The sequence below is a fragment of the Lactuca sativa genome, chromosome 3, assembly GCF_002870075.4.
Source record: "Lactuca sativa cultivar Salinas chromosome 3, Lsat_Salinas_v11, whole genome shotgun sequence".
Lineage (NCBI taxonomy): Eukaryota > Viridiplantae > Streptophyta > Magnoliopsida > Asterales > Asteraceae > Lactuca > Lactuca sativa.
The window spans coordinates 249,848,857-249,859,361 of NC_056625.2; positions in this window are offsets into that span (position 1 = coordinate 249,848,857).

Consider the following 10,505-nt stretch of genomic DNA (forward strand, 5'->3'; position numbering starts at 1 on the left):
TGTCTGGCGCTACTCTGGCCTCCTCCGTAGTCAGATGAAATGTGTGGCTTTTCACCGAAGGAGTCTCCACCTTAACCGGGCGGCCATCAGTGATCCTCATGTTGGCGGGTGCAGGCACCGCCACTGCTCCTCCTCCTCCCGACAACCTCGGACAATCAGACTTTTTATGGCCAGTCTAGTTGCAGTGGAGACAAATCAATCCCTTCTTGGGGCAATCCCTGCTCAGGTGGCCCGACTGGCCACATGTATAACATACTGGACTTGTCACTCGACAAGCTCCGTTGTGTGACCTCCCGCACTTGGAACATCGGCCATGACCCAACTGGCCTCTGCTGGAATAATTGGATGTCTTAGGCTTCTTAGCCTGACCCACAACCGTCTGTACCTGCTCCGACTTCTGCTTCGTGTGGAGCTCTAACTCAATCTTCTATTCCCTTGCCTTCTCCACCATGTCATTCATGGTCTTGCACCCCGAAAAACTCACAAACTCTTGAATGTCATCTCTTAGCATGGAATGATATCTGGTCTTCTTCATCTCCTCGTCCGTAGCGTACTATGGAATCAATAAAGCTCGCTCCCAAAACTTGGCGGTGATCTCTGCCACAGTCTCGGTAGTCTGCTGTAAATCCTAGAACTCTCTCACCAATCGCTGCACCTCGATAGACGGTGCAAACTACTGATCAAATCTCCTCACAAACTCCTACCAAGTCATCTCAGCCACACCTGCTGACCCCACCTTGCGGGTAACCTCCTCCCACCAGTCTTGAGCTCGATCCCTCAACATACAAGATGTGAACCCCACCTTTGTCGCCTCAAGGAAAAAACTCGTGCGCTGGGCATTCTCCATGTTTGCCACCCAACCTCGACTCGTGATGGGGTCCCTAACCCCAAAGAACTCAGGAGCACTACACGCCTTAAACTCCCGGAACGAGGGAGCTCAGGCTCTAATCTGGCCTGCAACAATCTCGGATCGAAAAGACCTGAGCCGCTCCTCCTTGATCTCCATAATACCCTCCTTGACGGTCCCAAAAATCACCGGGGCAGCATCAAGAACACCACGTGTCACCTTGGTTGTGATAAGATCGCGCAGCCTCTCATCAATGGGCTCTACACCTGAGCCCGACCCAGATCCCGATCCTGATCCTAAATTACCCTAATTAGAAAATGGGTTAACAATCATGAATATGGGACTAAATTCAGATCCAATTCTTATGTTCAAGGTCCCCATAATTCACCTTAACCATAATGGGCTAAATCCTTCTTGGTCCAAACATAATGATGGGGCCTAAGCCCCAAAGGTCCAACTTATAACACTTAAGGCTCACAAAAGTCCGTTCAAAAACTCGCTTAGCCCAAATCAATATTCTGGTGACCCAAAATACAGCCTTAAACTCCTAGGGTCCAAGATGGATCCCAATACCAAAAGCCCTAAACAACTGCAGCCTACTACTGAGTATGCGGGGGCGTACATAGCTTGTACGCTAAGCATACATGCTTAAGGGCTTGTATGCAGTGTGTATAAGCTTGTACACCCAACATATTCAACTTGTTTAGCCAACTTCATTTTTTGCTCTTAATTGGTTAAGACATTAGCCCAAAACTCAAATCTGACATGTTTAAGGTGTTTTATCACGTAAAGTTGCCAACTTTACAGGCATACAAGGCTTAATAAGGTTCTAGAGCTCAAAAGAGCTTACTGAATGACTTAATACTTATGTGGGGGGTCACATACACCAAAACGTTTGCAACTTTAAGCTTAAGGAGCCTACTAATTGACCATATCTACAAGATTTAGCATCTTAAATGGTCTTAACTCTTCAAGACCACTCAAAAGGGACCAAAAGGACCATAACAAGATAAAGAAGTAGATCTAAGCAAAACATAGGCAAGGTATGAACTTTTATACCTCCAAAAGCTTCCTAAGATGAAGTATATTTGGATCTTGAAGCTCAACCACGTCCAAGGCTTTCACATCAAGTTCTTCTTCTTGCAAACACACCAAAAAGGCCACCGAAGTTACTTTAAAGCTCAAAAATCATACTCACTATCAATCTAGGGTTTTAGGGACGATAATAAGTAGTAGAGGCTAATAAGGGTGAGGATCCAAGAGTCATAAGTAAGCTTAAATAGGGTTCATGCTCTAAAATTAGGTTTTTACTTCTGGCCATGTACGCTCCGCGTACGAGCTCGTATGCCATGCATATGTGGTTCAATCCTTCGATCACATCCGCCCTTGTACGCTAAGCATTCATATATGTATGCCCACTTAAAAAAGTAATACCTGGATTCGAGTGTTATAACTCTCCCCCACTTGAATTAGACTTCGTGCTCGAAGTCCATTGATGTAAATAAATTTGGGTAATGCTCTCTCACCTCGTCCTCTGGCTCCCATGTCCACTCAGAGCCCCTCCAGTGTTGCCATTGCACCTTCACTAGATTCACCACCTTGTCTCGAAGAGTTTTAGTTTTCCAGCCTAGAACTGCAATGGGCTTCTCCATATAGTTCAGCCGGTCATCCACCTGAATATCATCTAACGAGATCATTGCCAAATCATCGACAACACATTTCCGTAGCTAAGACACATGGAAAGTGTTATGGATCTTATTGAGCTCATAAAGAAGATCTACCCAGTATGTAACCCTGCCAACACAGGCAGAAATCCTAAATGGACCAATAAATCGGGGACCCAGCTTTCCCCTATTCCAGAATCGGATGACACCTTTCTAAGGTGACACCTTCAGCAACACATAGTCTCCCACCTGAAACTCAAGGTCGGAACGACATTGGTCCGTGTAACTCTTCTGGCGACTCTGTGTGACCCGCAACCTATCATACACCTGCTGAATCAGCTCGGTGGTCTTAAGCACTACCTCAATGCTTTCCATGACCCGATGTCGAACCTTTCCCCAAAAAAGCGGGGTTCTACACCTCCTTCTATACAACATCTAGAATGGTGGTCGGTCAATGCTAGCATGATAACTGTCGATGTAGGAGAACTCTGCCAACGGGAGGTAAGTATCCCAAGTCCCTCCAAAATCCAACACACAATCCCTAAGCATATCCTCGAGTGTCTGAATCATCCGCTAGCTCTGATCATAGGTCTGGGGATGGTATGTCGTACTGAAATGCAATTGAGTGCCTAAATCCTCATGGAACTTCCTCCAAAATCTGGAGATGAAACGAACATCGAGATTAGAGACCACGGATCTGTCATCCCATACCTAACTACCACCACTCGAACATAGATATCTGCTAACTTTTCTGAAGATTTACTCTCGACGGTCGGAATAAAATGTGCACTCTTGATCAATTTGTCCACAATGACCCAAATAGAGTCAACTCTCCACGTTGTCCTGGGAAAATTGGTGATGAATTCCATAGTAATCTCATCCCATTTCCACATGAGGATGGGTAACAGCTGCACCTTGTCGTGAGGTCTCTAATGTTCAACTTTTACCTTCCTACAAGTCAAACACCCCTCGACAAACCAAGCAACTTCCTTATTCATGCAGGGTCACCAATAACTCAACCTTAAATCTTAGTACATATTCGTGGCCCCTGGGTGTATAGAAAACCTTGATTTATGCCCCTCCTCCAAAATCATATGTCCTACCCCACCTGATCCTGAAACCCAGAACCTACCACACTGGGTCAGTAACCCCCGACTGTCTCTAACAAACAAAGGAATTTTCCCTCTAATCCGCTCATTTTTTCAATTTTCCTTTATCAATCCTGCTAGCTAAGCTTTCTTGATCAAATCCATCAAGGGTGAGATAACATTCATCCTTAAGAAAATATCTCGGATCAATGAGCACACCGCCTTATGGCTTAAAGCATTGGCCACCACATTGGCCTTCTCGGGGTGATACAAAATATCGTGGTCATAGTATTTTACCACTTTACTACCTCTATTGCCTCATATTCAAGTTCGGTTGATCCATCAAATACTTCAAACTCTTGTGGTCGGTGTAAATGGTGCATCAAACTCCGTATAAATAGTGTCTCTAGATTTTGAGGGCAAATAGTACCGCCCCCAATTCCAAATCATGTGTGGGGTAATTCGCCTCATGAGGCTTCAACTGCCTCGAGGCGTAAGCAATCGCATGCCCTCTCTGCATAAGGACAACTCCTAATCCCAAAACTGAAGCGTCTCAGTAAACCACAAAATCATTTAATCCCTTGGGTAACGCAAGAATCAAGGCCTCGCACAATCTCTGCCTCAGAGTCTCGAGGGCCAACTGCTAATCCAGACCCCACCGAAAGGTCATGTTCTTCCTTGTTAATCGGGTCAAAGGCATTGCAATCTTGGAGAAATCCTGAATAAATCTTTGATAATACCCCGCAAGACCCATGAAGCTATGAATATTAGATGTGTTCTTTGGATCTTCCCGACACATCACCACCTCAATCTTGGTCGGGACCACCAAGATACCACCCTAGTTGATGATGTGCCCCAAAAACTGCACCTCATGCAACCAAAACTCACATTTGGAGAATTTAGCATAAAGAATCTCCTTCCTCAAGGTCTCCAACACCTCTCACAAATGCTGCTCATGCTTCTCTTTGGTCTTGGAGTATACCAGAATATCATCAATGAAGACAATCACAGACCGATCCATCATCGGTTTGCAAACCCAATTTATGAGACCCATGAACACTGCTGGTGCATTGGTAAACCCGAAAGGCATCACTACGAACTTGTAATGACCATAACGAGTTCTAAAGGTTGTCTTCTGTAACGCCCGTAGATTAAGGCTAGTCAATTTAAGGACAATAAGCATCAAAAATGACTTTTTGATGGAAGATTATTTTGAAGGAATAATCTTAACTAAGTTCTAGTATATGTTACAAGGATTCCGTACATATAAAGAACGCTGAAATCCGAGTTATAACGAAGAAGTTATGACCTGTCGAAGTTTCGCGACAAAACCGGCACGACACAGCGCGACAAAACCGGCACGACACAGCGCGACGTAAAAAGTGAATTTACGTTAGAGCAATATTTAGCCTTAGCAATCTAAATGAAAGTCGTAGAATACATTAAACCGTGAGCGTACATAAAAAGAACGTCCAAATCTGACTTCGTATGAGGAAGTTATGATTTTTCTAAGTTTCGACTTAGCGGTATGCAACCCGAATACTCGATTTGAGATCGAGCGGTTTTTAGCCAAAACAATCTAAACGAGAATCGAAGATCTCGTTAATAGTAGAGAAACGATAAAAAGATAGGCGAAAACGGACGTCGGATGAAGAAGTTATAAATTTATAACGGAGTTTTCCTGTCCCGGCCTACTAAAATAATATAATAAAAAATAAAGTCAAAATTAGCCGACGGAGTCTAAACAAAAGTTGTAGAGCGTAGTCTCACCTACGTGTGGATATAAAGAACGTCGAAAACGGAGTTGGTATGAGGAAGATATGAATTTTTGAAGTTTATTAAAGAATAAAGTATTTAATTTAATTATTAAATGCGATATTATCCAAGGGGGGAGTCACCGGGCTTATCCAGGTTACGCCCAGCGTAACCTAAGATTACGCCCAATGTAATTTAGGTTTCAGCCCCCCTATAAAAGGAAGTCGAGGGCAACCGAGTTCTTTGCTCATTTTTTCCCTTTCTCTCGCGTTTTTGCATCGTTTTCGTGCAAGAAATATCCCGAAGCCCCGATATCATTCCCGAGCCCCGAGCCCCGAAGATCCCGAGAAGTGAAATTCCCGAGCCAAAGCTCTGCCCGTGAGGAGCCCGGTTTTTATGAAGATCTTCCAGATCTACCGAAGAATACTACTTTTACAAGCCGTAGTGTTGTCCAATCATCTTCTAATCAAGTGAGTGTATAGTTACTTTCTTCTAACACATAAATATAAACTATTAGCTATGAAATACGTGCTATGTGTTATATATTATTTGTTTATTTGAGATGGGCTTGGAATTGATGTTTTTATACGGGTGTTAAATGATTTAAACTGTGTTTGTATTTATATCTACAAAAATGTTGGGTAGAACATGGGTAGAATGGAATAGTTGGTGATGATGCGACTTTGTGCCTATTGATTAAGACTTGGTGACGATGTGATTTCGTGCCTATTTGATAAACCTTGGTGACGATGTGACTTCGTGCCTGTTGTGTAAACCCTGATGACTATGAGATGTAGTGCCTATTGTGTAAACCTTGGTGACTATGAGACGTAGTGCCAATTGTATGAACCCTGGTGACTATGTGATGTAGTGCCTGTTGTATAAACCGTGGTAGCAAATGGAATTTGTGCCAGTTCCTTAGGTAAATCCTTAGGAATGAATGAATGAAGGATAGTGGATTCTTATAGAAAACCCTTGAGAAAATAAGGAGATACTGGGATGGGTATTTGGGTTGATTGTTTGATAATTGGATATAATAAATGTATTTTTGTGGGTTGAAAACCCTATATGCTCACCAGGCTCCCAAGCCTGACCCACTCAGTTTTTCTTTGCATTACAGGTAATGGCACAAGAGTATAAGTTGGTGGACTTGACAAGAGATTTTGGATTATAGACCAGTAGTTATAAATAACTGTTGTAAGGTTTATTTTATATTGTTTATGATTTTGGTCTGTATCGGAACATGACATCCCGAGGTTTTATTATTTAATGAAAATACATTCTCTTTGAGAAACGCTTTGATAAATTTTATCATATTTTTGTATTGGGAACAATTTCCGCAACTCTTTTAATCAAGGGATTACTCTGATTTTATAAAACAAAGCATAAACAAATCGGTCTTTTCTGGCCATGAAATTGGGGATGTCACAATTGGTATCAGAGCATTAGTTTAAGCGAACTAGGAATTTGTAGGATTTCTAGAATTAAACTTAGAATGCTAAGCGATGATTGTGAGATGAGTGTCTACCATATTTTAGACACGAGCACTAGTATATTTTAGGAAAATTGCCTAAAATGCTTTTATGTGATAAATGTTATATGTTTGCCATATATGATATTATTTGTTCAGATCTATGGTCTGTTGCCAACCGGATCTGGAAACCTTATGTGTTTAGGATTCTAAGCGTATGTCTACGGTATTAGAACTAGCATGTAAACGTTTCGGAGTGATAAGGGTGATTTGAATATCTATCGTGAATAAGGATCAAATTTCACCTTATTCGGTGTATAGATCAAAAATGGTGAGAACGAGGAGTGGAGTTGGAAATGCTGATGAAAACAGGAATCAAATACCAGTGATTGAGCAAATACATGTTGTAGCAGCAACACCTGAACCAATGACAATGGCCGGAGTTGAAGTGATGATCGAGGCGATGTTGGATCATCAGATGGAAGAAACCAGACGTATGATTAGGCAGAATCGCGAAGAATTGTCAATTCAAGTTGAAGAGCCCGAAGTAAATGGAGGGCAGTCTGAAGGAGGAAACTACAGTGGGACCGTTGGTCAAGCCAACCCACCAATAGTTTGCCAAAACAACCAGGATGGAGGAAATGACGGACGTGGATGCAAGTACAAGGATTTCATGGCATCCAAACCACCGTGTCTTTCTGGGAGCCTGACATCGGTGCAAGTCATGGACTGGATCTTCGAGATGGAGACAATGTTCGAAAGTTGCGAGTGTAGCAACAGACAGAAGACCGCTCTTGCAATTCCTCTGTTAAAATTTGGAGTACTGAGCTGGTGGAAGTTACTGGCTGGTTCGATGCCCAAGGGGGAAGCTAGCAAGATGTCTTGGGAAGAGTTCGTGGTGCAACTGGAAATGCAATACTGCTCTGAGCAGGATCTTCTAGAAATCAACAATGAGTTCCAGAATCTAAAAAAGGGAAAATTGAGTGTCACTGAATACGCTACAAGCTTTACGGAGAAGATGAAGCTTATTCCATACCTAATTCCAACGGAGCTTTCCAAGGTCAACAAGTTTGCCAATGGATTAGCAGCGGACTTTGGTCCGATAGTCAAACAAGCAACCACTCTGAAAGCCGCCATCTGGGCAGCCAAAAATGTTGAGACCCAAATAAAAGAAAAGGGTCTGGAGAGAGCTGAAGTTGGAGAGAAAAGGAAACATGAAGGATCTTTAATGATCAACAAAGAAACAGAATTCTCAAAATCTAGAGGAAGAGATGAAGCGAAGTGGTGTGAGAAGTGTAAAAAGAAACTCTTTGGGAAGTGTAACGAGGAGACGACCTGCTACAAATGTGGGACGACAGGGCATTTCGCCAACAAATGTGTAGCTAACAAAAAGGTGTGCTATGGATGTAACGAAGAAGGGCATATTTCTAGAGACTGTCCAAAGACAAACGCACCGCCACAGCCAAGGGCATTCCACATGCTCCTCGACGAAGCAGAAAACGATGTGGGGATTAAAAGATGAAGACTTCACATTAATATATAAAGTCTGTATCAGGAAGCATAGCCTGTTAGAGGCATAGTATAGGGTGAACTTGAACTTTTGTGTAATAGTTTCAAGAATTAATATAAACCCTGGTTTTGTTATCTGATGTGTTGAATGATTATATGATTTATGTATGGTGACTTGGTTAACTGCGAGGCAATACTTGGGACGAGTATGAGTAGGTGTGAATGGTAGTAGAGATCTATACTACCGGAAGCATAGGACTCGCGCTTGGATCATAGGAAGTCGCAAGGTTACAAAGAAGCTAGTAATTGATTCCATTTTATTCAAGTATGTCATTACCAATGTTTCGGTAATGACTAGTAAGATGGTTGTTATTCCGACCCTAGTGGTCATATAAATTGAGTCCGACTACGATGAGGGGTCATCAGGACACGACCAGTCGATCTATTACAATAGATAAATGAATGTATTTATCCTGAGAAGAAAAAGGAGTCCACAATAAGGATTTATTTTGTAACTTGAAGGTTACGATTGAAAGTCCAACATAGTATGAAGAGCAAATGAAAGATTGGGCATCACGGTTATTACTTAGGATGGAGAGATAACGTATGCAGTCAGTATACAAATCCTATTTCCTTGATGATTCCGGGACGTAATCATCCTAAGGGGGAGATAAATGTAACGCCCCTAGATTAGGGCTAGTCAATTTAAGGACAACAAGCGTCAAACATGACTTTTTGATGGAAGATTATTTTGAAGGAATAATCTTAACTAAGTTGTAGTATATGTTACAAGGATTTTGTACATATAAAGAACGTTGATATCCGAGTTATAACGAAGAAGTTATGACCTGTCGAAGTTTCGCGACAGAACCGACACGACATATCGCGACGTAAAAAGTGAATTTACGTTAGAGCGATATTTAGCCTTAGCGATCTAAACGAAAGTCGTAGAATACGTTAAAACATGAGCGTACATAAAAAGAACGTCCAAATCTGACTTCGTATGAGGAAGTTATGATTTTTCTAAGTTTCGACTTAGCGGTATGCAACCCGAATACTCGATTTGAGATCGAGCGGTTTTTAGCCAAAACAATCTAAACGAGAATCGAAGATCTCATTAATAGTAGTGAAACGATAAAAAGATAGGCGAAAACGGACGTCGGATGAAGAAGTTATGAATTTATAACGGAGTTTTCCTATCCCTGCCTACTAAAATAATATAATAAAAAATAAAGTCAAAATTAGCCGACGGAGTCTAAACGAAAGTTGTAGAGCATAGTCTCACCTATGCGCGGATATAAAGGACATCGAAAAAGAAGTTGGTATGAGGAAGATATGAATTTTTGAAGTTTATTAAATAATAAAGTATTTAATTTAATTATAAAATGCGATATTATCCAAAGGGGGAGTCACCGGGCTTATCCAGGTTACGCCCAGCGTAACCTAAGATTACGCCCAATGTAATTTAGGTTTCAGCCCCCCTATAAAAGGAAGTCGAGGGCAACTGAGTTCTTTGCTCATTTTTCCCTTTCTCTCGCGTTTTTGCATCGTTTTCGTTCAAGAAATATCCCGAAGCCCCGGTATCATTCCCGAGCCCCGAGGCCCCGAAGATCCCGAGAAGTGAAGTTCCTGAGCCGAAGCTCTGCCCGCGAGGAGCCCATTTTTTGTGAAGATCTTCCAGATCTACCGAAGAATACTACTTTTACAAGCCGTAGTGATGTCCGATCATCTTCTGATCAAGTGAGTGTATAGTTACTTTCTTCTAACACATAAATATTGAAGAGCTCAATTTAGTGGTTTGGTCTAGGCTTTATGATTTAATACTAGGGAGTGTGTTGGTAGCTTGTTTTGTAATAGTTTACGGTTGTAATGAGTTTACGACCATAAACTCTTCTCGGTCGTGTGGTATATAAATAGTGGGTTAGTCAGATGTTTAGTGGTTGTTGATGCCTTTAGAGTTCATGGCTTCTATCAAGTTGTACCAGACGTTTATTGCTATAAAACGTGTGCAAGCTTGGTTTGTTCTCCTTATGTGTTTATTATTGCTTTGTGTGATTGTATTTGCTTTTGATCTCTGGTAAGATCCATTATTTGGACCTTACAATTGGTATCAGAGCAGAACCAGTGTCAAAGGCATTCTATAGTCTATTTTGGAGCAAGGTTTTATTCGA